Here is a 13,239-nt window from a genome sequence, read left to right as displayed (position 1 = left end):
TCCTTATGAGTTAATTATTATTTTCCTTCCATAATAATTCTGTTTATATCTGAGCAGCCAAACTGTGTGTCTGTTAATGTCTTGAGTTTTTGAATCGCTGTTGAGTCTATCATTTTGCAGTGTCTGCCTCTAAAACACCAATAGCATGGCAGTGTGGTGAGTGAATATGTGGTGATAGGAATGCAATGGGTCCCTTATAGAACCCTCTCATCTATTTTTATAAAATATTTAGTTTTAGCACTGTTTCTCTTCCATGCTTTGATTGGGAGATTGAATGACTTTTCAGTGAATTACTTATACTGAGTTAAGAATTGGTAACTTTTCCTCTCTTATCATCTGGGCATTTATTTCTAATTCATCTGTTCATATAATGAGTACTTAGCACCTAGGTTATACCAGTAGTATGCTAAGTATTAGGGATTAAAAATAATTAAGACAGTCCACCTCTAAAGAGACCCCTTAGTTCTGAGCAGGAATTACAAGGGATTGTAGGACTGTGAGATTTGTGGTACAAGCAAACTGGGCAGAAGGTAACAGAGGGTGTTATGGAGTGAGCTCTCCTGGGAGCCAGGGCTGTTGAAGAAGGCTTTTCAGAGCAGGAGATGCTAGAGTTAGATTTTGGAGACCTAGGCCTTGAGTTCCTCAAGTTAGCAGTAAAATGATGAGGGTGGAAAAAGGCAGTACAGGCAAAGGGAATAAATGGTGAATGCAAAGTTGTGAAGCAAGCCTTTTGTTGGAAACCTACTATATGCTATTTAAAGAAAAACAACATAAGCTGACACTGAAATGCTCACCATTTGCCATGCACAATTTCAAATACTCATATCTACAAACTCAATTAAGCCTTATAATGACTCTCTGAAGTTGTTATTATCAGCATCTCCTTTTACAAATTAAAAATCAATGCCTGGAGAGATTTGGTAACAATATCACACAGCCAGTATGATCAAGACCAAGGCTGGAACCCAGGTTCTTTGACTCCAAAGCCTACAGGTTTAAATATTATGCTCCTGGCCTCTTTGCCCTTTCGAGACTTCAGTCCAGCAGTGCAGAAAGGCATGCTAATAGTGACTGACACTCATGATTATGTCTAAGTGGGGATAATAACAGTACTTATTACATGTGGAGAGGATAAAGTGAGATATAAAATATATAAAGTGCTTAGAACATGCCTGGTACATAGTAAAGCATTTGTTAACTGCTGGTATTATGATAATTAATGTCTTAAAAGCAGTAGAGCCTAATAATACCTAGAAATTCAAACCATTTCAGGTTAGATTACTGCAGAGGGCATTGGTCAAGAAACACGCAGAGTTGGTAGCATTTGATACAGATTTGTCTGGCTTAATAGTAGCATTACTATAGCTAAGACTTGGGGGTGGGGGAGTATTTTAGCTAGAGAATGGAATGCAGAAATGCAAGCAGACTGGAAAATTCCATCATGTTTGAGAAAAGTAAAACAAATTTGATGAAAGTGAAGTGTCTATAAAGAGAAGCAGGGGGAGTAAAATCAAACAGGTAAATAGAAATTGTTTACAACTAATGATTTTTGTTGAGTGTTTGGCATTGTTCATATTTTGTATTGTTTACTCATTATAAACATTTTCCTGGGGCTATAGACTCATTTTTTTCCATTTGAAGAAAATGAAGTTCAGAGAAGTGATATAACTTGATTCAGGTCATCCTGCTCAAGAGTGGTAGAGCTTGGTCTTGGATGCGGGTTGGTGTTGAAGTGCCATGCTCATTCAGCCACACCGCAGTTTCATTGCTGTAGCTCTGACCTTTCTAACACCTCATGAATACGTATAGAATAATTTTTCTAGGGAAAGGTGGAGGAAAAAACAAGTAAGAAAAATGTGTCAACATGTTCTTCTTAGACTTCAGCTTATCAATCACTATACCTTAACATTTTCCCAGTTAACAGCCTGTGTCTGCTTCCATTAGGATGGAAAGAACTGGTCTCTCTGATTCCCTATGCACCCCTCTCCCTTAGATTTCCTATTTGTGTGTACCTGTTATAAAACATACCATAGATAAGATTCTATCTCCTGGAATAAGAGTCAGTGGTTAAGAGTTTGGGCTTTGAAGAACTTCCAGATGCCAGGGCTGGAACCCCAGGTCTGCTCTTCATAGCTGCGATCCCAAACATGATTAAGTGCTCTGTGTTTCTGTTTCCTTATCTGTTTAATGATAAGAATAGTACCCATATCAGTGGGTTGCTCCTAGGAATAAATGGATTGATACATATAAAAACTGAAAAACAAACTTAAAATGTTATGATCATTCATGAAATATTAACATTGTTATTGCCTTTAATATACCTTATATCCCATGTCTGCCCAAATGAAGAACTATGATAGGCTCTGTTGGTGAGGGTGTGGGCAGGTTGCTCTTTCCTACATCGCTGAAAAGAGTGTAAAATTGTACAGCGTTTGCAGATGACAGTATCAAAATTTTAAATGTTTTCTTTACCCAATAATTCCACTTCTCTGTATTTAACGTACAGATAGATTCACACAAGTGAAAAATGTATAACTTGTACTTTCTGAATTTTAGCCGGTGTAGGTACAATCTAGTTCACGTTTTAAAAATACAGGTTTAATGAATGTTTTGTGCTTTGTGCCCTTCACATGGTCTAGCGTAACACTAGGCACAGCAATACTGACAAATTCCCTTTTATTTAGCCTGACACTAAGCCCCTGGGTCTCTGTGCCCCAGGCCTACATACACGCCCCCCACGTGCACTTTAGGAGGATGCCTCACCCTGAGCCACAAACTCTGCACCCCACTGTGACAACGTTGTGTTTCATCCTTCTTGCTCCATTGGTTTGTTTTCAGAATTGACATATACTTCTTTCACAACAGCTATGTCCTTGGCTTCTCTCAATGAGGATTCCTGACTTGTGGCCCTGGCAATCTTGGGAAAACAACATCCAATTTCTTCAGTCTGGAGCCTGGGGCCTCCTTTTCCCCGGTGTCACCTCCACCCAGCCTGGAAGCATTGACTGAACCATTTTCTAGGACACGTAAGTAAAATGCTTTACTCTTTCATGAAAATGGTTCAAACCACCCTCTCCCCACCCCCACATCCTTCATTTTTGAGTGTGATTTTGTTTCTCTCAAATGCTGTTTAAATTATTTTCCTTCCTAGAACTGCCTGTCCTACAGTTAATACTCTCAGGTTCATTATTTGTTTAATTACTGACTTATTCAAGGAGGTGGTAGCCAGTAGAATCTGAGAACTGAAAGGCACTAGCCTTTGTTCTCTTCCTGTGTGGCTCCATTCAGGGTTACTTGTCTCTGACTTAGATTGGAGGCTAAATGGATTAGAATAAAACCAATTTCATGGAAAAAAGAAACGTTCACAGACACAGAAATAGAGATTCCTTCTATCTGACTGCCTAAGATCTGCAGGCCTCACCAAGGAATTTAAAAAGTAATGTTTCTTATCATAAGTGACAGAAACATGCTGCTTTCTACATCAATAGATATGAAGATTAAAGGGTCTGACCATATTAAACAATTTTGCACAGCACCAGGCACTCTGGGCTCTGCTCTGCCTTATTACCCTTCATCTTGTGGCTATTTCAGGCCCAATTTAAGACTACAATGCAGTCTGGCTTTGCAAATTGACATCTTTTACTTTAAACTGTCTTGTGGGAAAATTAAGAAATTACGGGACAATTATTTGCTCTCAGTTGAAAGCTGGATGGCATCCTGAGATCCCTGTACATCAGCCATTTGAATTGCATGAATCACATAAATGAATTACACATTTACTCCCTTAATACCTTGTTGCAAATATGTTGACATTTTATATAGGGAAAATGCTTTCATAAAAATAGAGTAGGGGTTGTGTTGGAGATTGACCTGGGCATCGATGAAAACCACAGAGTGGGCTGACCCTTGGAGATCTTGCATGGGAGGTCGATTAACAGACTGGTGTTCCTTCTGGAGTTTAAATGTAAGTTCACGGAATGGAACTGTGTACCCGATATGGGGAAGGACACATTCCCCTGTTCCCCTTGGTACTGACCTTCAAAGTTTAGCTTAAGAATCTATCACTCATTTTCAAAGCCTTTTTTAACATTCCCCATGAACCGAAGTGGTGGGTTTGGTGTACCTTCCTTTGTGCCGCGCGTTTCCCTGCCGCGCCTCCTGCAGTGGTGCATCTCCCTCAGCTGGTGGTGTGACTGAGCGAGGAGCCATTGTCCTACTCACCTAGCATGATCGTACTGCTCAGCAAGTGTTTGATGGGGGAAGTTTTATTTTTGTAAGTCTCAGTGGTTTAGTTTCTAGACTCTATTTTCTCTTGTAGTATGGGAATCAGAAGAGCTGGCGTCTATAATCTTTAAAGCATCATAATTAAGTAGGGGTTTGCCCCTTTTGTCCAAGACAAAAAAAAAAATTTATTAAATGCTAAGTCTATCCATTTAACAAATGTTTTTTAGGCACCTATTATATACAAAAGCTAGGTAGGTGCTGAGAAGAAAAATGGCCAAAAAATATTTCCTGTTCTTTAGAGGATTTCAAAGTCCAGTTGGGATTGGAGAGGTCAGTTCAGGAAATAGCCGTAGTGACTGAAAGAACAAGCTGGAGACTGTTGAATAGTCTAGGACTATGACAAGTGTCTGTGGTACATATATTTCATTCCTCGCTAAAGTTTTACTACCCTTGGTCTGCCCTGCTCCCCGCACCCTCCTACATCATCCATTTTGGAACCCAGCAGAGAAGAAAAATCTTAGACTAATGTCCTGTGGTCAAGCTGGATGTGTGACTTTCATTTGAAAACTCTTCCAAAGGAGAGAGATTTTCAGGCACTGTTTCCCCGTCTCACTCCCCATCCCAGTTTCCAGCTCTTCACCATAGTGCACAACTTTCTGGGTCTTCATATCCTTTGTCTAGTCTGTGTGGCACCTCACTCTCTTTTTTAAAAGCTCTTTACCTTTTCTTTGCCTTCATCAAAGAATGCTCTCAGAGCTTTAAAACCCAACTACAGCAATCCTGAATATTTCTGTGTGGAAGGGATTAATCAAGTCTGTCAAACATTGAGCTGGAAAACCTTTAATATTTCTAAAAGGTTTAAATCTGACATATTTATCACATGCATCATTGAGAATAGTCTTTCTTTTTAAAAAAAGAGAAGTTAAATGCTCACTGTGAAATATTGTGGTGATGAGCACAGTGGGTGAAAGGCTCACACAGGGGCCCAGTTGTGATACTGGAATTGATGTTCTGGTAAAATCTTTCTCTGACATCACTCCCCTAGAAGCCACCCATCATTTTCCATACATCTATTTTTATGAATGTTGGATACTGTGGCATTGTAGAATCTTGGTGCTCAGAGGGAAGGGAGAGTAGGAGAAAGGGACTCATTTTTGTTGTGTGCCTGCTATGTGTCAGGTATTGTGTCTGCATGCTCTAAGTGGGTTGTCACATTTTGATTTTCACAACAGTCCTTTACAGTAGTCACTGTCACAGCGGATTCGTAGACAAGGAAACTAAGATTTAAAAAGTGAAGCAATTTTCTCAAGAACACATAAATATTCATTTGCAAATCTAGGACTTGACCCTAAGCTTGTCTAATTCTTTCATTCTCTTGATGTGGCAAATGCCTAGCAAATGCTTAACATAAAGTAACCTCCTAGAGAGGGGTTGCCAGAGTTGTCATGACTGTTAGTGTTAAGGTTCCTGGTGATTTTTAATGAGAGATCTTTATAGACAGAGGCAGTGGAGTTCGTTGGGCATGATTCTGAGAATCTGAGATGTGTGTTTAAGATGCTTAATTCGGCAGTGGTAGGAGTATCCTTTAGAGTAGGGTAGGGAGAGACTGCCCCAGAGCCTTTTATTAGTACAACTAATACAAACGCTGTATTTCATTATTTATATATGAAGTGCTTTCACATGCACAGCCTAATTTAATTTATTTGTGACATGATATCAGCACTACTGCCATTTCACAGATGGGGAACCAAGGCCCAGGGGCACAATCAGTCCCACCCAGGTCATGAAGCTATAGAAGCAACTGGGTTGATGCTCAAACTCTTCTTCTGGTGCCAATGCTGCAATTTTCCCATTATACTGTAATATTTTAAACCACTTGTTTATTACTCCTAAGAATTCAAAAAATTAAGTTTTGAAGCTTGAAAAGACCTTAGAGAGCCATCAGTCTTGTTTTCCGGATTTGACAACCAAGGCCCAGGCACTGAGAGTCACATCCCAGAGGCCTGTGCTATGTGTTGTGATAACACAGAGGTGGATTCATTCAGATGGCGATGGGTGGCACAGGACCACGGACGGCCTCACTGAGGTGGTGACTGTTGATGGTGTCCTGAAAGGAGAAGGATTTTAAAAGAAGGAAAAGATTCCACAAGCAATGCTAAAACAGAAGAAAGGAATGATTCTGTAGCAAAATAACAATCTGGTGGTTCCATGGGTGGGGCCCTTCCAGGAAGCTGAAGTGTGTTGTTTCAATATAATTAGTTGTATAATTGCATTCCCAGACTGCCACCATAGTGCTGCACATGTGTGTAATTAAAGCCAGGCGGTGTCTTCGTGCCTTCACTCCATGCTTCCGCTTTGCAACTGAGCAAGCAACCTGAAGAAAGGCCCTGAGGCTGGGAAGGTTTGCAATTTCATTCTCCCCTTTTCTATGAGCATACCTCTCATTGTTTACCAAATGTATTGGGAGAAGACAAGGTATACATGAGACTCAGAAGGAGCAACTGCCTTCTGCTTCCAGGTTCCTGTGAGACAACAGGCCCATTTCTGGAATTCTTTGGGGTGGGCGACATGTTTCCCCAGTTTACATTTAGCAATCTATAATTAGCGTCAGCAGGAAAAGAGTTAACCACTGTGTTGGGAAACACCACTTTCCTCTGCACAGCAGCCTCCATTCTGCAGGGCAGTCCCAGCATTGGGTTTTTCTTGTGGGGAGGCAGTGTGCAGATGCCTGTGTCATTGAAATGGGCTTGTTCTCTGGTGAAGCACGTACATGAAGTGGGGAAGACAGAGGCCAGTTGATGATCTACTTAGACGGCACAGGGGACCTTCCTGAGTGTCAGCCAGTTGCAATCACAAGGTTCTTTTATGATCTCATACATTCTGCAAACACGTATGAGCCCACAGCCAGGTAAGCTTTCCTAAGGCTGAGCACTATGTTAGATACCAGGGCTACAGATTACACGTGCCTCTGTGAAAAGCCATGCTGGTCAAAGGCAGATTCACGGCTGGACATGCAAAGGACTAGCTGAGGCTTTTTGGTTTGGGCTTTTTGAGTTAATCAGACACTCCCTGCATTAGTTAGAATATAACACAGTAAAAGTGTATTATACTTAATGCAATCATTAACTTTTTTTTCCTATTTTATGTATGTCACTATCATCTTCAACACATGGCCTCTAAGGTCTTTGCAGAAGGGGAGGAAAGAGAGAAAGGCCATACTTGGGAGATTGTTAGAGGCCCTTTTTGGAAGTGGCATGCATCCTCCTACCTATAACCTGAATTCAATCATATGCCCCAATTTAATTGTGAGTGGACTGGGAAATGAAGCTTAGCTATGTGCCCAGGATAAAAATGGAACAGCTTAGATAAACACAGTCTTGTCTTGACATGTTCCCTATTCAAACAAAAGTAAGGCCATATAAAAGATTGTTGTTCACCGCCTCTTTGTAGGGACCGCCTAGGAAAAATGATCTCCTAGTGGAACTCTACTGGTGAGAATTTAATCGAGATAAATTATCTGGAAGAGCCTAAAATGACTTCATAACTTTTGGCCCAGAATTCCTCTTCTGGCATTCCACCCTAAAAATAAAAATTACAAAGATTTGTGGACAAACAAGTTGATTTCCACATTAGCTGCAATTTTTAAAAAGGGTAAGCCTCTTACATTTCCAAAAATGAAGAAAATGTTTCATTGAAGTTTTTTACATTCAACTAATGTATACATTAAATAAAACATTTCTAAAGAATTTTAAATGTTTTTATGGCATATTGAGATAAAGGTAGGCTGCAGAAATTTACATCCAACATGATTCCAATTTTATGGCAAATATTTGTTGAGGTGTGTGGCCACTGACACCTAAAGCCACTGCACTCAGATGTGAGTGAATTGTTTGCATTGGAGGATAGGGGTTTGTTTCCCTCCTTATATTTTTTCTTCTGAACCAGATATTTTTACAAGTATGCCTAACTTTTTTAAATATAAAAAATCAATTAAAAAAAAGTGAAGTCCTAAAAGAGAAATAGCTTTGGACTAGGATTTAACTCAAGTTGAGGAGAATTCTCCCAAGTGTCTCAGGGGGCAACAGCCAGAGGGTATGTGCAAACCAAATACTAGAATTGTGTCAAGTCCTGAAGAGGAACGGTGGGCTGGACTTGAGGATATCATAAAGGTCAGGATTTATGCAAACTAAGGGGGCCCACAACAATTTCCTCCACTGCTCTAGAGAGCACAATTCTCAACTTTAACTGACTTTCAAAACTGGGAAAACTGAGTGGCCTTAAAGATTCAAAATTAGGACAATGGATTCAAATTGTAGTTCTCCTGCCTACTAGCTGTGTAGCTTAGGGCATGTGTCTTAACCACTCTGAGTTATTTCCATTTTTAAAGTGGAAATAATACTACTTTATTTATACTACTGCTGTGACATTAAATGTGATATTTTCAAATATTAGACATATATATTTATCAACTCAAAATAGGGCCCAGGGGCCAAAATATGAGGGGCTTCAGTAGTCAGACCTTCAATGGTTACATACACTCTTTGAAAACTAGATGACAAGATAAGGATGAAATAGTGGCATGATATTATTGACAGTATTGGTCGGCACCTTTTATTAGCTCTGATCCTTTTATCATCCAAGGAGACAGAATCCAGCCTGGCTCCCAGAAGCTTGGGGCAGTTTATTATAACATTGGAAGCTAATGCCAGGTGCGTGTGCACACGCAAGCTCAAAGGGGTGCACTTTGTGATAAAGCCTTTTCCTCACTGCAACTTTTCATGATCCTCTCCTGGCTTTGTTCCCCACCTCCATCCTTACGCCCCTGGAACCCTCACCAGGACCACCTGGAGCTCTTGCCTGGACGAGTCTCTACCCTTGTGACCCTCACCTGACATTCAGGGATGTTTATCCTGGGCAGTCTCCCCCATCATCTTTGCTTTGCATGTTCCACTGTGTCCAAGTGGTCACCTCTTATCTCCAGCCTGCATACAACTAGGAAGGTGTAATGTCCTGAAGGAAATGTTCTAAGACAAATACTCAGGCAAACTATTCAAGGACAAAGAGATTATAGGTCCTGTCTGGTAATCTTGGAAGGGGCATTTGGGCTATGACACTGCACCAGACAACAGAATCAAAGGAGAGGAAAGTCAGCCCCAGAAGCTGTGACTTCACATCTGATTTCACTCAGGCTGCTGTAACAGAAATACCGTAGACTGGGTGACTTAAGCAGAAAATATTTATTCCTACAATTCTGGAGGCTGGGGGGATCTCTGAGATCAAAGAGCCAGCAGATCTTCTGTCCCTTAAGAGCCCATTTCCTGGTTTGTAGGTGGCCTGTTCTCCTTGTATCCTCATGGCGAAGAGGAGAGAAGCCAGCTCTCATGTCTCTTATGAGGCACTAATCCCATTCATGAGGGCTCCACCCTCTATAACCTAATTATCTCCCAAATTCCCTACCTCCCAAAACCATCATTCTGGGAATTAGTTTTTAATATACGAATTTGTGGGGGGACACAGGCATGCCGTCTATATCAGCATCCCTGTGGCTTAAGCAAGAGGTCCTAAATTATTTCCCCAATTCTTCCTAAAGCCAGATCATCTCAACAGATCATCATAGCTATCACCTTAAGTGAAGAATACATATGTGTGCCGTATATTGGGCCCAAGAATAGTCACACTTGGTACATCTGGCTCTTTCACAATATCATGCTTCCTCCAGCCAGAAGAGTTTTGTTTTTCTCCTCAGCTGACTGCTTTTTCCCCCTCCTGAGCACATCTTTATTTATATGGCTGGTAAATTAAGTGAAGATGGGATGTGAGATCTTGAGAAAGTGCCATAGGGTATGTTATTTTGGTTGTCTATACACTCTTTGCCTGTCCAGATGAAGTGGACAGATTTGCTGATGATCCTAGAGTGTCCTTGAAATCCATCCTAGAGGTCTTCAGCTTAACTTAAATAGTGCTTAGTGACTTCTAAGAGAAAGAGCATGAAAGGAAATTGCTCTGTTTGCAGCTTAGAGACTACCCCAAATTCTAGGCTGACCCCAATTTCTGCTGCCAAGAAGCCTGTTGCTGATTATGCTGGATGCCCCATAAATTAATGAGGGCTGTACTGGGAGGTGACAATGATCGCTGAGTCTCTGGAGCAGAAAAAGCAACACTAATACATATGTTTCAGAAATGTCCTTTTGTCTATATGTTTGGAGGAGAAAGTGCTGATGAGGATCAATTTCATATTGACTTTAAATTTTTCAGTTGACCCAGAGCTCTTTTTATTAAGTAACGCACACAAAACCGTTTCATCCCAGGCCAACCTGATGACTTGAGGAAGTCTCTTCAGAGTATGGCAACCTGCATAGAATTAGAAATACAATTCATTCATTTATTTTATTCATCCTTTAATATTTATTGAATACCTGCTACATGCTCAAGTCTAGAAACTATGCTAGACTGGGCAAACACAGTCTATCCTCAGGAATCTAAAATCTAATGACCCTTTCTGCAAGAGTCAGCCCAGTAGAACCAAAGCACCTGCTCTGAGAAAGATCTGGTTTCAAATACTGGTTCTGCCATCCTAAACTGAGCAGATCCTCCTGCTTGACTGTATCTTCATATTTGATTGAATGTCAGTGACACCATGTGAAATCTGCATTTACTGCGTTACTGTACTTTCTTCAGCTAGCCTTTCCCACATTCTTAGGCATTGTCTTTATGTTCACTGGTGTTGCAGTTTTGTTTTGTTTTAATTTTTAATTTGTTTGCATCATCAAGCCAGTCCAGAGAAATGTGAGTGTCGCTTTCTTCAGCATGTACCTCTGGGATATGGTCCCTGGGCTTTGACTCACAGGTTGGAAATCCTGTCATGCTCCCCTGAACTTGGCTCAATGGCCACAGTGGCTTGGCTGATTTATGGCTGTTTCTTCCCATGTTTGATCTTAGCAAACAGACAGCTGTGATGTAGTGACTTCATTCTACTCACCTGCTGGCATCTTCATGTTTGGTCTAATAGCTTGTTAACTGCTCTGAGGACAGGCACTGCCCTTCCTGGCTACCACGGAGAGTGGTCTCTATGGTAACCACATCACATCGGGGACCGTGCTCATTCTTCAAGGTTTTCGTTCTCCATTTTTCTCTGGAGGCTTCTGGGTAACCTGTAATGGTTAGAGCCCTGCCTCAACCTGCCAGCAAGCCACTGCTGATTTAAAGTCTCTCAAAAGAACTTAACGAGACACTGCTTTCCTCTCGCCTTGTTGCTTATTCTGCATTGCCCATGGTCCAGGCCTGCAGGAGCTGTCATTCCTCCTTTATCGCCTCTCTCCTGGCACTCCTTAGGTATTGCTCTCTCTCCCTCAGAAAGCTTTGACATGGTTTCTCCAGATCTCTCTGCTCTCCACTCATTAGTATCTTGCAAAAATCCCTTCTGAATCCTGGCATTTGATATGTTCTTTCTTCCCTCAATCCCTTTGTTTAGTCATTCACTCATCTCTTCCAAAGAGACTCCCAAGCTCTGTGGTCTTCCTCTGTACCAAAGAGATTTGGGTCAGAGACTCATGTAGATAGTTTAGATATATGAAGAAAGAAGGGATTTATGTGTGATAGGATTCTAGAGTGTTTGGTCTGCTTATTGCATTCAGGGCCCAACAATAATGCCACTAATAATATCTTATTTATGTGGAGCTTGTTTTATGCCAAGCACTGTGGTAAGCCCCTTACATCTTCACAGTAATCCTATAAGGTAACTACTCCTACTGTCCCTGTTTCACAGAGGAGGAAACTGAGATACAGAGAGTTAAGAAACAGGGCCCCCAGCTATTTAGTGGCAGAGCTAGGACTTGAAATGGCTCCTGAATCCCTGCTCTTCACGACCATACTACACTGGGCAGTGACATTGTTCTCTGTACATGGATCCCTACCACTAGGAAAGGCCCCTTTCTGCCCAGCTAAATGGTATCCAGCTACATGCCAAGATTAAAGGCTACCTGCTTTGTGAAGCTACTGACCTTCTGCCACAACCAAGACAAAAGTTTATTTGTTCATTCGACAAACATCAAAGTGTAATAGCTATAGCTCATTCATTCATCCAGTCAGCAAGCTTTTACCAGGCACTTTTTGTGTTACTGTGCCAGGTGCTGTGGCTACAATGGTGAGCAAAGAGCAAGCAGACCTTGCTCTCACCATAGCTAATTTTGAAAAAAGAAAAGCCAGAAGACAGATGACAGATGTAGCTTTATACACATATGTATCTGTAAACTATACACATATATCTATCCATATATGTAATTGTCAATTCATCTGTTGATATTAGGGTTTTTATAATCAATTTCTCCTGCCTTTTTATATGATAAAGTTCACCTTCTTTGCTTGGCATTTAAGATAATTTATGATCTGGCCTCAGATCCATTTCCAGGCTTATCTACTACTACTCCAGACCCCATCTCCCCGAAAATGTTTCCTCACTGGAAACCATCCAAGCCCAGCCACGCCACCATGTTGTAGCTCACCATTTTCTCTGTCTCAAGTTCTCTTTTCAAATTTCCCTTCTCACATTTCTCCTTAACCAACCCGTGTCCAAACACGGAGGCCAGATTCAAACACTCCTCCTATGTGGAATTTCCCAGCTATCTCCTTATCTGCAGTTTCTTCAGCAGGGAACCAGTCTATACTTCCACTGTGCTCCAGCAACTCTGACCATGCCCCTCGGCTACCGTGCCTATAATCCAAGTCTTAGCTGTCCGTTTACACGTTTGTTCTCCTAAGACTACAAGCCCCTTGAAGGTAAGGAACAGACCTTTTCTCCTGATGCATTCCAAGAACCTAGCCCAGTGCCTGGTATAAATTAGATGGTGATGATTAAGCTATTATTCATAATAATGACTTCAAAAGCATCTGATTATCATCTTAGTATTTGTTTCACATAATTAGGTGGTCGAGCCTATACTGTATGCATAGGTATTTATAACGGTTATATCCTCTTGTTGGACTGACCCTTATCACTATGTAATGTCCTTCTTTATC

At 41.1% G+C, this 13,239-nt stretch overlaps 1 protein-coding gene across 3 annotated transcripts in view; it reads left to right on the top strand.

Annotated features, from left to right (window-relative positions):
• DAB1 (DAB adaptor protein 1) overlaps window positions 1-13,239 on the top strand; it is a 1,149,186-nt gene that overhangs the window by 329,251 nt on the left and 806,696 nt on the right. For all 3 annotated transcript variants that reach the window (XM_036911229.2, XM_036911228.2, XM_036911230.2), the window contains exon 2: window positions 2,866-3,026. The gene's annotated coding sequence lies outside the window, so the exon portion shown is untranslated. The remainder of the gene's footprint in view (window positions 1-2,865; window positions 3,027-13,239) is intronic.

This window comes from Manis pentadactyla, chromosome 4, assembly GCF_030020395.1.
Source record: "Manis pentadactyla isolate mManPen7 chromosome 4, mManPen7.hap1, whole genome shotgun sequence".
NCBI classification, from domain to species: domain Eukaryota; kingdom Metazoa; phylum Chordata; class Mammalia; order Pholidota; family Manidae; genus Manis; species Manis pentadactyla.
This window is presented reverse-complemented; position numbering and strand designations above follow the sequence as displayed.